The sequence below is a fragment of the Bos grunniens genome, chromosome 11 (genome assembly GCF_055505025.1).
Source record: "Bos grunniens cultivar Pamir isolate PY7600 chromosome 11, Bosgru_T2T1.0, whole genome shotgun sequence".
NCBI classification, from domain to species: Eukaryota; Metazoa; Chordata; class Mammalia; order Artiodactyla; family Bovidae; genus Bos; species Bos grunniens.
This window is the reverse complement of record NC_141175.1, coordinates 53,977,751-53,998,478: the sequence shown is the minus strand read 5'-3', so window position 1 is coordinate 53,998,478 and position 20,728 is coordinate 53,977,751.

The following is a 20,728-nucleotide window of genomic DNA, read 5'->3' as shown; positions in this document are numbered from 1 at the left end:
AACATACAAATGCAATCAAAGGGTAAACAATTCTTGCATTGAGCTTTCTTTTCTCAATGTTATTAATATAACTTTAGTTTCAATAGGGTTATTGCATGAAAATGTAATTTCTTCATTTTCTTTTCTGCATAGCATATTACAGATGCTAGGAAAGATTAAAGGCAGAAGAAGGGGACAGCAAAGGACAAGATGGTTAGATGGCATCACCGACTCAAGGACATGAGTTTGAGCAACCAACACTCACATCCTTACATGACTATTGGAAAAACCATACTTGGACCATTGTCTGCAAAGTAATGTCTCTGCTTTTGAATATGCTGTCTAGGTTTATCAGAATTTTTCTTCCAAGAAGCAAGCATCTTTTCATTTCATGGTTGCAATCACAATCTGCAGTGATTGTGGAGCCCCCAAAAATAAAGTCTGTCACTGTTTCCATTTTTTCCCCCCATCTATTTGTTATGAAGTGATGGGACTAGATGCCATGAACTTCGTTTTTTGAATGTTGAGGTTTAAGTCAGTCTTTCACTTTCCTCTTTCACCTTCATCACGAGGTTCTTTAGTTCCTCTTTGCTTTCTGCCATTAGGGTGATGTCATCTGCATATTTGAAGTTATTGATGTTTCTCCTGGCAATCTTGATTCCAGCTTGTGCTTCATCCAGCCCAGCATTTCACAAGATGTACTCTGCATATAAATTAAATAAGTTGTGTGATAATATAAAGCCTTGACATACTCCTTTCCCAATTTTGAATGGTCTATTGCTCTATTTCCAGTTCTAACTATTGCTTGTTGACCTGCATGCAGGTTTCTTAGGAGGCGGATACGGTGGTCTGATGTTCCTGTCTCCGTAAGAATCTTCCACAGTTTGTTGAGATCTACACAGTCAAAGGCTTTATCTAGTCAGTGAAGCAGAAGTAGATGTTTTTTTCTGGAATTCCCTTCCTTTTTCTATGATCCAATGGATGTTGACAATTTGATCTCTGATTCCTCTGCCATTTCTAAATCCAGCTTGAACATCTGCAAGTTCTCAGTTCATGTTCTGTTGAAGCCTAGATTGAAGTATTGTGGCGCAGTATGTGGTCAATCCTGAAGAATAGTCTATATACACTTAAGAAGAATGTGTAGTCTGCTGCTTTTGGAAGGAATGCTGTGTAAATATCAATTAATTCTACCTGGTCTAATATGTCACTTAAGGCCTGAGTTTCCTTATTGATATTTTGTTTCCTTATTGATATTCCAGATTGATATTTCAATCTATCCATTGATAGAAATGGGGGTTAAATTGCCCCACTATTATTGTGCTGCTGTTAATTTCTCCTCTTTTGATTGTTAGTATTTCCCGTATATGTTGGGGTGCACCTGTGTTGGGTACATATATATTTAAAACTGTTATATCTTCTTGGAGTGATCCTTGAACATTATGTAATGTCCTTCTTTGTCTCTTGTAGCAGTCTTTACTGTAAAGTCTATTGTGTCTGATATACATATTGCTACTCCAGTTTTCTTTTGATTTCCACTTGCATGGAATATCTTTTTCCACCTCATGGAGTTGCAAAGAGTCGGAAACGACTGAGCGACTGAACTGAACTGAACTTCCAGTTTGTATGCATCTGTAGGTCAGAAGTAGGTCTCTTGTAGATAGTATATTTTGGGGTCTTGTTTTTGTATACTCTCAGTCAGTCTGTGTGTTTTGGTTGAAGCCTTTAATTCATTTACATTTAAGGTAATGATCTATATGTATGTATCTATTGACATTTTTTCAATATCATATCTCCTTTGGTAGAGGGATTTTCTTGAAGTGTACATTTCTTAACTTTAAATTACATAAGGGTCATAGGGATACTTGCAATCTGATATTTGGTTTAATGGAATTAGGTCAGGAAAAGTTCTCTCTGGCTTAAATCCTTGAAATGCTTTGAGATTTTATTTATACCCTATTATATAGGTTTTTTAGATAGATTTTCTATGTTTTCCTGAAATTATTTATCTTCTATAGTTGTAGGGAGAAGTCCTCTGCATTTTTTATTAAGTTAAATGTGTTAATTTCATAGTTCAAATCTATCATTTTTACTTCACTATCTGATGTTATATAAATTAGTGAGACATTAAAATTCTCCATTATAATTTAGAAGTTATCTTTAAAATTATTTTTATAGTTCTGTGAAGTTATGCTTTCTATTTCAATTTAGGTTATAAAATGCATACACATTTAAAATTCTTTTAGGTAGTGACATAAGACTTTGTTTTATGATTAAGAAGAGTCCTTCTTCATCTCTGACAATGCTTTATCCCTTTATATTTATTTTTTTTAATGTTAGTATAGCCACAGCTGCTTTCTTTTTCTGGTTAGTGTAATAGAATTAGTTAACCTTTATTTTCAAGGTTTCATATTCTAATGTTTTAGATGGCTATCTTGTGAGAAACACTGATATATTATTGAGCTTTGTTTATATTCAAACTACTATTTTTGTGTTTTAATTAGATCTTAATCCATTTATATTAAAATTATTCTAAATATTATGACTTTAAATTTACCACCTTAATGTATTCTTTTTACTTCTACTTTCACTTCTATATATACTTTAATTTCTTGACCTCTTAAGGATTGTGCATTTTTAAAATTACTACATTTTTGTCATGTATTTATATCACCACATAATCTTCCATTATTTTATATGGTGCTTTGCATGCAAGACTTTCCAACAGAGCTTTTGGTCATATGAAAGTATTTTGTATCTGTGTTGTCCATTTAGATATCTATTAGCCACTTATGATTATTGAGCCCTTGTAATGTTGGCTAGTGTGACTGAAGCACTGCCTTTTAAATTGATTTTAATTAATTTTTATTAATTGTAGTTATAAACAGCTTTGTTGTTGTTTTGTTGTCAAGTTGTGCCTGACTCTTATGACCCCACAGACTGTAGTTCACCAGACTCCTCTATCCATGGGATTTCCCAGGAAAGAAAACTGCAGTGGGTTACCATTTCCTTTTTTAGGGAACCTTCCTGACTCAGGGATTGAACCTGCTTTTCAATCCCTGTATTTCAATCCCTGTATACATTTTCAAAAGTAGCAGGAACCTACATTTCCTGCTTTTCAGGCAGATTCTTTACCAGTGAGCCACTAGGGAAGTTTAAATAGATAGTGCCTACAGTATTAGAAGAAATAGCATAGAAATTGCAAACTGGATCCTTTACATATAAAGCTTAGCACTATTTAGTTCCTTTTGCTTACTCACTGTTGATACACAGTATTTCAGAAACTTTAAATTCATGTACTACTTTGTTCCTAAATTATATGAATTTATATACATATAAGAATTATATATATATATTAATTTCACAAAATATTATTTTTATAGTTTCAGTGATGTCTATACAAAACTTGGCAAATGTGAACATGCACACATATGTAAGTATTTGTATGCATATATCGGTTATGTATATACATACATACATACTTATATACATGCATTCATGTATTTATTTCCATTCTCAATGTCTTTCTCCATTCCTAAACTTCCATATTGTGTTATCCTTTCTATTTAAGTGGACCTTTTATCATTTCCTATAATAAAACTCTTCTTGTGGCAAGGTCCCATTAGTTTTTGTCACCCTTATATTTGAAGGATGCCTTTCCTAAATATAATTCTAGGTTGGCAGTCATTTTCTATCAACACATTTTCAAGTTGAGTTTTAGTTTCTCTGTTATAAAATTAATTTGGCAGTTCAATATTTTTTCTCTGAAGACAGTCTACATTTCTTTCTAGCTTTCTTGAGGTTAAAACCTGCTTCTTCTCTAAGATATTCTGAAGCTTTTTACCAATGTGTCTGTGCACGTGGTTTCCTTTTTAGTTATCATCTTTGAGGGTTTTTTAAATTTTCTTAAATCTATGTTTAGAATTTTTATAATAAATCCTGAAAAATATTGGATGTTACATCTTCAAATCTATTTTTTTAAATCCATGCTCTCTTCTCATTGTAGCACTCCAAATAATTAAAAGTTTAACATTCCTAATATATACTGTATTCTCTTAAACCTTCTCCCTTACATGTGTTTGTTTCTTTCAGATTTATTTTGTGTATTTTCACCTCACCTGTAATTCAGTTTGCTAGTTTCCTCTTCATGGTTGTCTAATTTATTGCTTTTAATCAACTAGTATATACTTATGTATTTTCCTATTTGTTTTTCTTTAAAATCCACTGTGCAGCTTTTAAACTAATTTAGAGAAACCTTAAAAATCACTTTGATATTATATTTTTACTTTGCAAGCATAGTAATCAGAGTTGTTACAAATTCTGGGTAGAGTAGTTCCAACTTCTGATTTCCTGTAGTTATTGTCTAATTGTGTATAATTCTTATTCATGTCAGTTTGTCTCCTTGTGTCCCTGGTTATTTTTGGTTACGTTTGAAAAAAGTAACAAAAAATTGTGACCAAAGATATTATCTATCCCACTGAGTATTTTTGTTTCTCTCTTATACCCAGGTATACTAAGAACTTATAGTGTACTTCAATTTGGGAAATTTATATGTTTCCAGGGTGCTCTAGGTTATTCAGTACTAGGCTGTAATTTGTGCAAATTCTGGTTTATTGTCATTTAATCCTAGTTTCAAGGATGTAGTGCTTTGAATCTGAACCCAAACTATTTGTGTTCTAACAAGACTACATTTGCATCCAGTCCCATCACTTTGTGGCAGATAAATGGAGTTGGGGGGAATGAAAACAGTGATAGAATTTATTTACTTGGGCTCCAAAATCACTATGGACAGTGACTGCAACCATGAAATTATAAGTCAGTTTCTCCTTAGAAGAAAAGCTCTGACAGACCTACACCTACACCAAGAGACGTCTCTGCTTTTTAATATGCAGAGGTCTATAGAGTCAAAGTAGTTTTTTCCCAGTAGTCACATATGGATGTACATGAACCATAAAGGAGGCTGAGTGTCAAGAATTGATGCTTTCAAATTGTCATGCTGAAGAAGACTCTTGAGAGTCCCTTGGACAGCAAGGAGATCAAATTAGTCAATCCTAAAGGAAATCAGTCTTGAATATTCATTGGAAGGACTGATGCTGAAGCTGAAGCTCCAATTCTTTGATCACCTGATGTGAAAAGCCAACTTACTAGAAAAAAACTCTGATGCAGGGAAAGATTGAGGGCAGGAGGAGAAAAGGGCAACAGAGGCTGGATGGCATCACCAATTCAATGGAGCACTGAATGAGCTGGAATAAACTCTGGGAGATAGTGAAAGACAGGGAAGCCTAGTATGCTGCAGTCCGTGGGTTGCAAAGAGTCTGACACGACTGAGTGACTTGACAACAGCATAAAGACCACATATAAGTGATCTTAGACTCAAATTTTCTATTCCCTAATCACATGAGGTCAAAAGCAAATCCTCTCAACCCTTCTGCATTACCAAATTATCACCGAGAAACAACAGCTCCAAAAGCACTGTTCAGGAATCTGGAAGCTTGTCTTTTGCCTTCTGCTTAATTATGACATTGTAATATTGGAAATTTAACTAAAACAAAACAAAAACTTAGGCACTGTTCTGCTAAACCAAGTTCACTCCGTACCTGGAGCACAAATTGCATGAAATTATGCTGGTTGATGAGCAAAGTATGTTGAATTATGGGATACCTTTGTAATGTCTATAGCTAGGAAAAAGGCATTACCAATGATCACACCCTTCCCAGTCTTTCCCACAGTAATTATAATCTAAAACCTTTCAAGCATATGACCTACTTGATGATGAAAATATTCAAGTGGATGCTTTTATTTCAGATAGATTCTATTACTTATTGCATCTCCAAGTGGAGAGGTAATATCTCTTGAAAAGATAATGAGTCATGGAAGAAGCATTCTAACATTGCCACTATGGTTTTGACACAAGAGTATTAATGTAACTTCATTACAATTTTGCCCCTGAAAGAAAAGTAGAATTTTGTTTTAAAAATACCTGCTATATCACAGTGTCCTTTCTTATGCAGACAAAGGACTTCTACAATTTATGTCAGATTCCTGTATGCTGCTAATGTCTCCTATTCTACATCTTAGAAAAATTTATGCTATAGTTATAAAACTCAAAATTTGTTAAAATTAATGGAGCTATTATATGTACATCAGTCACATAAAAATTTTAAAATTAGTCCATTTAGGGAATTATATCTTCAAAGATCAAAATATATGAGATTTGTGGACAATCTTTATTTGAACTTTTGTTTATCTCATTCCAGACCAGTGACTTGAATGTGATTTAACTGGGCAAAATAGTACTTATAAATAAAAAAATATTTTTAAAATTTATGAGTTAGGAATTGCAAAAATAAACCCAGAAAAATTGATTTCCCTTTTAGGATATCCTATTAGATTTCTTAACTATCACTGCAGTGATGTGGACTGGCTTACTCCACTGAAATTAATAATGATTAGAAAACCAAAAATTGGAGATACTACTTTGCCATAAGCAGAGACCCTAATAATAATAAAATAATTTATTAATTTTGTTTAATACTTTAGCAATTGTTTATATACAATAACACCACTAGGTCTGAGTTTTCAGAATAAAAGAAGCCTAAGCTAGTCTGTTTTATCATTTAGTAACTATAAGAAAGGGCCTGTGTAACAAAAGTTGTGAAGCAGAATTGAAAAAGCCCTATTTGGTATATTAAGGAGCTCTCACTCAAAGGTTTGTAAAAGAGAAATTAATGCATGTTTCCAATTGTTTAAATTTTGTAAGATGGGGTGTTCTCAGAATGTAATCATAGGACCTAGTAGCTGATATGAAGAATTGCCAGTGTCGGTGTTGGTGGTAATTATAACACTTAATGTGTAAAATGGGCTTCCCAGGTGGTGCTAGAGGTAAAAAATCTGCCTGCCAATACAGGAGATGCGAGAGATGCAAGTTCCATGTCTGAGTCAGGCAATCTCCTGGAGTAGAAAATGGTAATCTGCTCCAGTATTCTTGCCTGGAAAATTCCATGAACAGAGGAACCTGGAGGGCTACAGTCCCTGGGACCAAAGAGTAGGACACAACTGAACGACTGAGCAGAGCACAGCACACAATGGTTAAAACTGTTAATGCTGACTATCTCAATCTTCAGTGTAGCCCTTAGAGTAGCATTCCCTTTTTCTCATGGAAAGATGAAAAAGAGCAATGTTTTCTTAAATTGCCCAGTGCCCTAAAGTTATCAAATAGCACAACCATGATTTGGACCTAGCCCATGTGACTCCAGAGTCAGCTATTTTAAAACTGCATTTGAATTCATTTCTGGGTCAAAGGAAGTGTGTTAATAAAAGGTCAAAAGAAAACTACCCCCCAAAACAGGAAAACATGATGATTGAAATGCCACTTAACAGTATGAGAAAGTGAATTTGAAAAAGTAGGGTCAGAATTCACCAGAAACCATCAAGAAAATACCAATGCTGCTTGAAAAGTGTGCATGCAGGCTCTGGAGCTATGAAGCTTTCAGTGAGAGAGAGTAGTCAGAGGTATGGGAGGACTTGGAGAAGACAGGAGCAGCAGGCATATTTAACAGACTGGTTCTATCTAGTGAGCATAATTTGGGTTCTTAACATCATTTGAGTGGTTAATGAAAAAGCAGGTTGCTAGTAGCAACAACCAATTTCTCTGAATTTAATTTTACATAAATAAAAGCCAAGCCACATGCAGTGCTACATTTCAGTAGAGTTCCAGTGCATCTTTCTGACCCTTTAATTCATTTGTAATTGAGCTATCTCTGGGAGAACAGAGTGTATCTGTCAAGACAGTAGGTTAAGCTGGGTAAAGGGGAAAAAAAAATAGTGCTTGAATACAACAAAAAAGTACTTTCCTCACACATACACACCCAGCTAAGGATTTTGCTCATCATAGATACTCTAGAATCAAGAAAACCAGAGTCTTCATTTAAATATTCATTTCCAAAATTATTGAAGCAGGAGGAAATAATTTGGAAAATTGCATAACAGCTTTTATCTTCCATTCCAGGGTAAGATACACCACCACTTCTATTGGCCAAAGTCATGTGGTTGGTCATGCTTACCTTCAAAGGGAGCAGAGAAATCAAATGTTGTGATGCCTGGAAATACAAGGTAATCAACACGCACATCACTTTTGTTGGCCAAAGAAAGTCATATGATCATGCTTGCCTTCAAAATGATATAATGCCTGGAAATATATGATGATGAGCACAAAGGACTGTCACACACAGGAGAAACATGGCACAAAATCCTAGGAGATTTTACAGTCTTTTCTGAGGCAACAAGGTGTCAGGTCAGAAATTAAGGGTAGTATAACACTGCTTTCCTTCAGAAATATCATACTCTAACTTATCAAGGATCTTCAATCACTCAGTTCAAATGAATGGTAAAGTATTTTTGCTCTGGAATAATAAGAATTCTTATTAATTTTTTTTTTTTACTCTGTTCAGACTGTAAAGACTATTACTTGTCTGATTCACTAGTTTTTACTGAAATCTCTGACAGTGGCCCTTTGATTGAAGAAAGCAGGAGTTGAGAAGAAATCAAACTAATAAAATCTGCCAGAGCCAGTGATCTTACAAGAGTTTAAAATCTGAGCAGCCTTTTTGATAGCTCAGTCGGGCATGTGCAGGAACACTTTAGGGCAGTGAGCTGTTCAGCTATTGATATATTACAGTTGGCACCTATGGAGAGATACCTGAGGTGAGAAATAAGATGCAATTTTAAATACATTGCAAAGTTTTTTTCCACTCAGAGAACATATAAAATAACTATGAAGCAGTGTTCCTTTCGCTCGTCAAATTTTTTTTGCTGCCCAAAAACAGCCATAATATTTTCTTTTAATTAAATAACCTAAAAATTTAATTCAGGTCTCTTTTAATTACTTTATTAAGTAATGAGTGGAGTAGAGCATGTAAGCATATTTAGTGTTCCATTTTTACTTAATTGAAGCAAGTGTAATATTTGAAAGACATTATTATGCTTCTTTAGGACAATCGTTCAATTGGATAGAAAATTTTAGTAATTTAAGATGCTTTTATTCTTCAAATTTAAAACTCCCTGGTGACTATCAGTAAGGAATTTGAAGACATTCACATCATGTATATTTTTTATGCATAGTTTTTGGAGTCATTTATTCTTAGTATAAAAAGAAATAAAATTACTTTTATTATGTACATAAGAGATCTGAAATGATGCAGCTCAAAAACATAACCATCCAATTCTACAAAAGAAATATCTTTTAAAGATTCTTAAATATATCACTTTTATTTTAAAGAAGGAAAGTATCAGTTTTTGGTTAGAGACATAACCAAAAAAAAAAAGTTTAAAACAAGTTTAAATGGTTATTCCTTGAAGATATATTTCCCAGATTCTGACTGAGGAAACTGACTTTGAATTCTAAATCTGTAACTTCCTTTCTATGCTCTTTTGTGACATTGTTTAATTCCTCAGAGACTCAAATTTAACATAGTGTTTTGTTAATACTTCACTCATTCTTTGTATTAATTTATACCATGAGCTGAGACCCAAAAGAGAGAAACCCTAGACCACCCTATTATACAAGTGCATTATCCACCCTATTATAGCTATGGATAATGCACTTGTATTTGAGACCATAGAAAGTATTCAGTGCCATATAAAGACAGAAATTGACAGAGTGATAGGAGAAAACCATAGCAAAAATAAGAAACTAAAAGTTATAGGTGCACCATAGGCTCCATTTATCAGTAGTTCATTGTAAATATTGATTCCATTAGAGCCAGACAGTCAGACAAGCATGGTAAAAAAAAAAAAAAAAAGATGCCTTCCAAAAGTGAAAAAAGAAGCCCTCCTCCCTTTTTTTCCACTTTTTTACTTTTTTTTTTTTAACCAGGGTTGTACATACACACACACAAACATACACATACACACATACTTTGAAACTACCACTTCTTCATTTGACGTCTAGCAGTATACTTATTTCTAGCTCTACTGGCCTTGAATTAGAAAATCTAAGAAACTTAATTTTTAAAACATTGCAGAAGAAGCTACTTTTGTCATTTTCTAATTTGTTCAGAGTGTCCAGAGCAGAGGAGGACTAAGAGTCCCTGTCTTCGATGTGCAATGAGTAACTTTTAACATCATGGGAAATGTCACAAAATTATAGCCATGCTTAAATTGAGACTGGGGACCAAAAGGCTATCTTCTTTATTTCAAAATAAATTTCAGGTGGCTGTGAAGGTAAAGTTCTTATTTATTTATGTGAAGGCTTTAGTTATCTTTAAGGAGTATAATAAATGTCATTGTCTTGCCTTGAGTATGAGCAAATATAAAATCAGTGATCAACCTGCATCTCTTTCACAGATAAAACATTGTTCATTGATAAGTGTTTTCTTCTTTTTCAGTGCACAGGAATAAAGATACTTCCTTCCACCTTCAAAATGGGTGTAGTCCTATAACTTGGTTCAACCAGTGAAACATGAATGGAAATGTGACTGTGTTACTTCCTGCATTTAGTGAGAGGGCGACTGGGATTAAGGAAGTGTGTATTGATGTGGAGGTAAACTGCTGTATCTTCCCCTGCAGGAGAGCCTCCCTGGACAGATGGCTGACTGCACAGTCACCTTTAACGTCTACTATGAACAAAGAAATGAACTATTGTTTATGAGTCACCACAATTTTGAAGGTGGCTTGTTTCTATGTACAGATAAACTGTCTGACATCTATTCCCTTTCTCCAGCAGTTTCCAGAGTTATCCTCATCTTCAGTTCAGTTCAGTTCAGTTTCTCAGTCGTGTCCGACTCTTTACGACCCCATGAATCGCAGCATACCAGGCCTCCCTGTCCATTACCAACTCCCGGAGTTTACTCAAACTCACGTCCATCGAGTCAGTGAAGCCATCCAACCATCTCATTCTCTATCGTCCCCTTCTCCTCCTGCCCCCAATCCTTCCCAGCATCAGAGTCTTTTCCAATGAGTCAACTCTTCACATGAGATGGCCAAAGTACTGGAGTTTCAGCTTTAGCATCAGTCCTTCTAAAGAAATCCCAGGGCTGATCTCCTTCAGAATGGACTGGTTGGATCTCCTTGCAGTCCAAGGGACTCTCAAGAGTCTTCTCCAACACCACAGTTCAAAAGCATCAATTCTTCAGCGCTCAGCCTTTTTCACAGTTCAACTCTCACATTCATACATGACCACAGGAAAAACCATAGCCTTAACATGTAAAATATCATGTATGAAATCAGATGCCAGTCCAGGTTCAATGCACAATACTGGATGCTTGGGGCTAGTGCACTGGGACGACCCAGAGAGATGGTATGGGGAGGGAGGAGGGTTCAGGATGGGGAGCACATGTATACCTGTGATGGATTCATTTTGATATTTGGCAAAACTAATACAATTATGTAAAGTTTAAAAATAAAATAAAATTAAAAAAAAAAAGAAAAGAAAAACCATAGCCTTGACTAGACGGACCTTTGTTGGCAAAGTAATGTCTCTGCTTTTGAATATGCTATCTAGGTTGGTCATAACTTTCCTTCCAAGGAGTAAGAAGAGTCTTTTAATTTCATCCTCCTCTTACCTATAGTCTTTCTTCAAGAAAGGGTGATTAATGACTCATACTTGCATTAAGCCTTTCAAACTAAGTGGATCTAATTGTTCTTTGTCCTTCTATATTCCATTGTTCTAAAAGAGCTGGTTTAAAAGATTTTTTTAAAGGATTATTGTTAAAAACACAGAGTTGGTGTTTAATATGCTTTTACCAGAAAATTACTTAACTGAAGCCTCAGATTTCCTTAGCTAGAATTCTGTTTATAATAAATAATACAGATCAAGCATGCTTGTTCCCTAAATTTTGGTGTATTGTATCCGGTCCCATCACTTTGTGGCAAATAGATGGGGAAAAAATGGAAACAGTGACAGACTTTATTTTCTTGGGCTCCAAAATCACTGCAGATGGTGACTGCAGCCATGAAATTAAAAGATACTTGCTCCTTGGAATAAAAGCTATGACAAACCTAGACAGTATATTAAAAAGCAGAGACATTACTTTGCCAACAAAAATCCGTCTAGCCAAAGCTATGGTTTCTCCAGTAGTCATGTATGGATGTGAGAGTTGGACTATAAAGAAAGCTGAGCACCAAAGAATTGATGCTTTTGAATTGTAGTATTGGAGAAAACTTTTGAGAGTCCCTTGGACTGCAGGGATATCCAACCAGCCCATCCTAAAGGGAATCAGTCCTGAATATTCATTGGAAGAATTGATGCTAAAGCTGAAACTTCAATACTTTGTCCACCTGATGCAAAAAACTAACTCATTTGAAAAGACCTTGATGCTGGGAAAGGTTGAAGGCAGGAGGAGAAGGGGACGACAAGAATGAGATGGTTGGATGGCATCACCAACTTGATGGTCATAAGTTTAAGCAAGCTCTGGGATTTGGTGACAGATAGGGAGGCCTGCCGTCTATGGGGTTGCACAGAGTCGGACATGACTGAAGCGACTTAGCAGCAGCAGCAGCAGGGAGGTCTGGCTTCCTGCAGCTCATTGGGTTGCAAGAGTCAGACATGACTGAGTGACTGAACTGAACTGAGGGAAGCCTGATGTGCTGTAGTCCATGGTGCTGCAAAGAGTCGGACACGGCTAAGCAACTGAACTGATGCCTCTTAATATAAGTCTTAAGAGGTGTCACCCACATGCCAAATGATTTTATGGGTGATTTCTACATTATTCTCTGAGATGATATTCCTAGTCTCTCATCTCTGTCTCCAGCATTTGTAAAATTACTGTCCATTTCTACTGCTTTTTGATTTACAAAAAGGAAAGCTTCTACAATTGTTCCTCCAGTAATAAATTATTTAACGATTTATTAAATTCCTAGTAAGTGTGAGACCTTGGATTAGGCTTCAATTTAAGAAGGGATTTGGGGCTACAGTGCAGATTTTAACAAGGGAGAGCTCTCCTCCTCAATAGTTTACAATCTAGTTGGAAAGTGAAACTATAAACCCTCCCCCTCAAAAAAAACAGAACAACAGTAATTGATATATGCAAATATGTCCAACTGGTAAGGTAGCTAAAGGAGAAATAGCATGGAATCCATGTTTCTCTGAACAGAGACTTAGATCTTTAATGTAGTAGACAAATCACTTTTTTTGGAATCTCAGGTTCTGTATTTGTAAAATGAAATTGAACTACAGAATATCTGAGGTTCCCACAAATTCTGGGAAACTGTAGTTCAAAATTAGAAAATGCACTCAGGTAAAGTCGTTTCTGTCTTTAGATTTTATCCACAGGGATGATGCTTGCCAATCTGTTTCTCCATTTTGAGATGCAGAATATACTAATTTTACGTCTGAATCTGCACACATTCAGCATTTGGTTTTGCAGATTGAAAGTACATTTATTTTCACCCAGAGAATGTGAATGTGGAGAAACTTCCAGAAAGTAGCCTATTATGCTTAGTGGTAAACTAAAGCACAGGAAATAGCATAGAGACTGCACAGAGGATGAAGTGATTCACAGAATAGAATGTATTAATGGCATGTGAAAAATCAAAAAAAGAAAACTCTTTGATCTTAAAATCAAAGAGCCCAAGATGTCAATCACAAAAAGGCGACCAGTTAGCCTTTTATTTTGCCTTAGTTTAATGCTTTTTAAAATTATAAAATTTAAAATTTTCAATTGAAAAACAACCTCTTAAAAATTGCCTGAAGTTCTCTTAAAAATTCATCAGCTGTCAGTTTCAGCCCAAGTAATTGTATCTTCCCTTACCATGCAAGTATGTTCCTTTTCTCCAATTTCCTAGCACATATTTTAGATACACTAGTATTCAGTTGACAGAATATTTATATCAAATTTTAGCAAAACATAAAGGATTCTGTTTTGCTAAAACAGAAACACAAATTCTTAGTTTTTGGAAATTACTAGACAAAATATTTGTTAGCTGTGTGTTCTGTTAGAGTTCCTTATTTCATCTATGGAAATATTTAATTTTTGAATAGCTTTTTACTGTTTTCTGGGAAAATTATGATGGGGTTTTTAAAAGATAATTAAGCAAATAAAATGTGATTAAAATTGCTTAATGAATCAATAAATGGTAAGAAGGAGAAAAGAGCAAAATGACAAATAAAACCATAAAAATATTGTGCATACATAGGGGAAAAGATGTATGGATGTTAGAGTGGACTGTGAAGAAAGCTGAGCACCGAAGAATTGATGCTTTTGAACTGTGGTGTTGGAGAAGACTCTTGAGAGTCCCTTGGACTGCAAGGAGATCCAACCAGTCCATTCTGAAGGAGATCAGCCCCGGGGATTTCTTTGGAAGGACTGATGCTAAAGCTGAAACTCCAGTACTATGGCCACCTCATGTGAAGAGTTGACTCATTGGAAAAGACTCTGATGCTGGGAGGGATTGCAGGCAGGAGGAGAAGGGGATGACAGAGGATGAGATGGCTGGATGACATCACTGACTCGATGGACGTGAGTCTGAGTAAACTCCAGGAGTTGGTGATGGACAGGGAGGCCTGGCGTGCTGCGATTCATGGGGTCGCAAAGAGTCGGACACGACTGAGTGACTGAACTGAACTGAACTGAACTGAGGGGAAAAGATGGGGAATTTAATTAAAATATAATAATAGCAAACAATTATATAGTATCAGTTATATTTCAGACAGTATTAGAAAGAATTTACAAATACTAGCTCATTTAATTTTTACAAGAGTCTCATGAAAGAATTGCTGGTAAAAATCTAAATTAGCAAATAATGAGGAGGCACAGAAAGTTTCAATGACTTGCCCAGGGTCATGCATATCTAGTAAAAGACAAATCCAGAATTCAAGCAAAGTAGTCTGCCTCCAGTATTCATATTCTTACTGCTATAGTGTGACTGTATTTATAAAGTAGTAATAGACTAAAATCTTAATTTAAAAGACAAAAGCAGCAGGCTATATTATAAAAATTAACTTTTTAATCTCTCAACTGGAATATACCTAAAATAGAAGGACAGAGAAACATAGGATAAGTTATAAGAAAGAAAATAGAAAAAGATTTATCAGGCAGACACTGGTTGGGAGAGTACAATAGTTGTTAATAGCAAATAACATAAACTTATCTAAACAATAAAGATGAAAATAATTACTTCAATACGTTAAAAACTTTAATTAATCAGAATGATTAAAAAATACTGAACAAACCTTAACTCTTATACACCTGAAAACAGCATCTTAAAATATCTTGAACACAAATGGACAGGATATAAAGGAGGAAGTAATAAATCTTTTACCTCATTTTGTATTTAGTAAATTTCAAGGAAAAATACAAAGAGTGACTTAGAAGTTTTAAAAATATTCACTTCACAAGCTTGATCTAATGGGAGGATATGAAAATTGCACAAATAATTGAAAAATACATGAAACCTGTTAAAATCTACAGTGTGTTAGACTGTAGACCAAGTCTCAGAAATTTCAAAGGTTTAGAACTCAACTGATCAGGACTTCAACCACAATGCAATTCAATTAGTAATTACAAGAATTATGGTTAGAAATGTAAAAGTAATTAACAACCTATAAATAAAAAATCATAATTCATATTAAAATATTTAAAACAGAATAAAGAAAATTGTATACTTAAGATTTAGAAATAATACTAAGGTGGCAAAAAATGAAATGTATAGGATCAAGTATTTATATTCACAATGATGAAATCTAAAACAAAACCCGCAATTTTAAATATTAGAAAGGAGATGTTTTAGAATGATTTTAATGAAGCAGAAAAAAGGATAATGTTAATAGACTCTATTAAAATAGAACTCAAATAGGAAATGAACACAGTCAAGAATCACCTTTTTAAAAAATAATAACATTGAATGCAGTTGGTTAGATTAATTTAGACAAATAACATTAACAATTTAAAAGAAGAGCCAAACATCAAAACTCTATGCTAATTTATTTTAAAGCTTAGATAAAATTAATATTTTCAGAAGAATAAACCTTACTACTACTGACATAAGGAGAAAAAAAATGCACTCAGAAAAAGAAAATATTTCTGAAAAGCAACTATCAAGACAGGTTGATTGGTAGTTAGGTGTAATTAAATATTCACAGGTAATTCCAATTTTAGACAAAATCTAGAGAATATGAATGGAAATAAATACTAAATACATATTATTATGCCAGTAAAAATGTTGACAGGCTTCCCTGATTGCTCAAATGGTAAAGAATCTGCCTGCGAAGTTGGCAATCCAGGCTTGATCCCTGGGTTGGGAAGATGCCCTAAAAAGGACACCAAAATTATAAGTAGTATGAGGAAAAATAAATTTATGTACATAGAAGTAAAATTATCAAATTGTATATAGCAATATATGAATAATATATCATGATTTGTATTTCTGTAAAGCATATATCATAAACTTATAAAATAAAAATAATTAATTACTTTTAATATTTTATTAAAATATTTTTAATACTAAACTTGCATTTCCTAGGGAGGCAGGAATGAAAACTACCGCTCTAGATCAGTCATGCAGGTAATTCTAGAGCAATAAATTTTTATTTCTCATAATAGGTGGAAAATGCACTAATGTCATTTTCATAGTTATATATCAAACTGGTCATAGGCATTTACTACTCAATTTTGTAAAGCTAATTGGGAGCAAGATTTGAAGATGGTGAGGAAACCAGATTTCCAGGCTATGCCTTACTAGCTGTGAATATCTACTTCAGTCATTGGAAGTTTATCTAGGATATTAACTATTTTATTTTGGAGTCACCAAAAGAAATTATGATATTAGGTGGCTACCTGATGTGAAGAGCTGACTCATTTGAAAAGACCCTGATGCTGGGAAAGATTGAGGGCTGGAGGAGAAGGTGACGACAGAGGATGAGATGGTTGGATGGCATCACTGACTCAATGGACGTGAGTTTGGGTAAACTCCAGGAGTTGGTGATGAACAGAGAGGCCTGATGTGCTGCAGTTCATGGGGTCGCAAAGAGTCGGACACGACTGAGCGACTGAACAGAATTGAAGAGGATCAAGAAAGAAAAAGGCATTCATTTCAGGGTATCTAAAATATTTTGGCTGCTTTTGTGAAAAGGAAAATTTAAGATCTTTTTCTACATTGTTGCTTTTTAACTGGTATTTTTAACATGGGCAGTGAGATGGTGGTGGTTTCAGTTCAGTTCAATCGCTCAGTCCTGTCCGACTCTTTGCGACCCCATGAATCACAGCACGCAGGCTCCCTGTCCATCACCAACTCCCGGAGTTCACTCAGACTCATGTCCATCGAGTCAGTGATGCCATCCAGCCATCTCATCCTCTTTCGTCCCCTTCTCCTCCTGCCCCCAATCCCTCCCAGCATCAGAGTCTTTTCCAGTGAGTCAACTCTTCGCATGAGGTGGCCAAAGTTTAGTCACTAAATTGTGTCTGACTCTTGTAATCCTATGGTTGTCTGGGAAATCCCATAGACAAAGAGCCTGATGGGCTACAATTCAAGGGCAGCAAGGACGTAGCATTCTAAAAATACCCGTTACCCCCTCACTAGCCAGTTTCAAAGCATTTCCTTAACTCCCATTGTTAAAGGATAAGGTCCACACACTTAATTGAATAAAGTCTTGATAAAGCTCTAATCCGTCTTTCAGATCTCTCCCTTTAATCTCCTCTTTGAAACCTGCTCCCTTCAGAATGACTTCTTGCTCAGTCGTGTCCAACTTTTTCTGACCCCATGGATTGCAGCACACCAGACTTCCTCATCCTTCACTATCTCCTGGAGTTTGCTCAAACTCATGTCCATTGAATGGGTGATGACATCCAACCATCTCATCCACTGTTGTCCCCTTCTGCTTCTGCTCAATCATTCAGTCTTATGCAACTCTTTGCAGCCCCATGGGCTTCAGCCTCAACAGGCTCCTCTGTCAATGGGATTTCACAGGCAAGAATCCTGGAGTGGATTGCCATTTTCTACTTCAGGAGGTCGTCCCAAACCAGGGATGGAGCCACATCTCTTATGTCTCCTTCATTTAGCACTAGCGATACCTGGGAAGCTTGACTTAGTGTTTCTCAAATGACTATTTGATTTTCCTACCTCCTAGTATTTTAGTGACATATATGGAATACAGAAGGCATTTTGCTAATCTCCATGCACTGAAATACCACAAATTCCTGAGGATAAAACTGAAATCACTCTTTGGATTGCAGGGATTCTCTACATTGAACTTTTCTGGAATATATTTCTCTTTTCTAAACTGCTAGATAGCGGTAGAGCATGTGTACAAGGTAATCAGGTGGAATTCCTGAAGTGAGGGAAGAAATCTTCTATTTTAGTTAGAATCTAACAAAACCAGAAACAGTTAATGTATGGATTAATTACAATGGTATAAATATACAATTTATGAACTAATTCACATTTATGAATATGATTTATTCTTTTAATTATAGGGGAGGGTGATTAATGTATAAGACTCAAGACTTATCCTCATCACAATTTGTTAAGGTAAGGTTTGTCTTTTTAAAAAGTAGTAATGTTAGAACCTGCTCATAAGTTAGTATGAAGAGCAAATGAATAATATAATGTAAACTTTTCATATATGTAATAGAATTAAAATTGTGTATGGCCCATAGTTCTGTGTGTTCTAGCTATTTTTAACTATGCCATTTTTTACAAAAAAAAAAAAAAAAGAAATTAAAGGCTTATTTTAATAGAAAACTGTCCACTTCTACTTAGTTATTAATTCTTATAGTCAAGCAGTTACTCCCTAAGCAAAAATATATATGTAAAATAAATAGTGGGACGACAAAATAAAAGAAAATACAGCATTTGCTTGATTTTCCAATGCACATACTCATTTCTTATCCTTCTTATTATTTATTTCTTTATTACTCACAGAATCACAAGAGTTTATGTGTGTTATGTTCACAGCTGTGTCTTCAACACCTATAATGGCATCTAGCACATTAAAAAAACTCCATAAATATTTGTTTAATCTATTTTGAAAATAATAGCAACAAAATAGTATCTTTCATATAGATGTAATAGTTCATCTCTGATATCAAGTCAATATATGTCTCAGAATAAAACCCTTTATATTCTGGAATTTGTGGGGCCTTACATTGTGTTTTGCTTCTCCTTTTTCATCTTAAAAATACAATTTCATATATCATTTTTTTTTCTATTCCAGCTTCCTACTGTATCATATTTATATGCAAACAACCAAACATAAATTTAAAAAAATGTGAGTAAAATTTACCATAAGAAGGAAAGATCAACATAAAACACTTCAAAAGAAACAGAAAAAATTGAGAGAACTGAAAATCAATTTTTAGAGTTTGGATTTTTGTTTGCAAAGAAATTAGAAAAAAACATAGAATCTCCTCAAGACAAAAATGCAATACTAAGAAAGAAGAGGATAAAAAATAAGAGTTCTTGGAAATGTAAGTTTGGTTTTCAATATGATCACAAGTAGAAGCATACGAATCCTAAGTAGTAAATTTAGGAATATTTCCCCAGAGTAAAACAAATATCCAGGAAACAAAAATGTAGAGGGATAGATAATAAAAGAAACATTAATTCAGAATGCCCAAAATTGTATTTATGGGAGTTTCAGAAAGAGGGAACAAAGGAAACAATGAGGAAAAATTTGTCAAAGAAACAATATGAAATGATTTTCCAAACTAAAATTTATGTATACATCTAAAAATCAAAAGATCTTACCAATTTCCAAGTAAGGCAAATAATAAAAGTGCCATATTTCAAACTTAGGTATGTGTTGAAAATTTTCTCCCTGTGGAGGAAAACAGAGAAGGTCTTAGAAAAACAAAATGAAGACAGCAGTCAGATATTTGATTGACTACTTTGATTGGCATAAACAATAGGGGAATTCCATTATAATTTTGAGAAGAAACATTTTAATTCTGAAATTGGTTACCCAAGTGAAATGATCAGTGTGAAAGCAACAAAATGACATTTACCAAGAAGCAAAATGTCAGAAAATTTACCTAACAGACAAAATTGCTTAGAAAGTCATAGAAGAAGAATATAAATCAAGGAAAAAGATAATAAGTGATACAGTAAAGAATAATTCAGACACAGGATAAGTGAGAACACAAGATGCCATCTGCACAGCTGGACTTAACAAGCAGTACATCCAGACACACTGAGAAGAACTTCAAACAGGATGTATTGGGAACCAAAAAAAAGTATTAAATAAGCTAAAGGGGATGTTTAAGAATTTTGAAGAATTTTGGGTTATGATTAGGAAACAATGGGAAAAGAAAAAAGAGTCAACAATTGTGCTAGGAAAAAATATAAAATAACTACACAAAAATGATAGATAAATTTAGTGTTCTACTTGACTGTAGTGAACAGTGTTAGTAGATTTATAAAAATATAAATACTAATTATTGATTTTTTTCACTTAAATTCAAAATATAGATGAAGCATAACATAATCAACTATGGTTACAGACAGTATATAGATATAATTGACCTTGAAATATGAAAATAATTATGCAATTTTATAGAAGTTAGGGGAGAAGGCAATGGCACCCCACTCCAGTACCCTTGCCTGGGAAGTCCCATGGACGGAGGAGCCTGGTAGGCTGCAGTCCATGGGGTCGCCAAGAGTCGGACGTGACTAAGCAACTTCACTTTTCACTTTCATGCATTGGAGAAGGAAATGGCAACCCACTCCAGTGTTCTTGCCTGGAGAATCCCAGGGACGAGGGAGCCTCGTGGGCTACCGTCTACGGGGTTGCACAGAGTCAGACACGACTGAAGCGACTTAA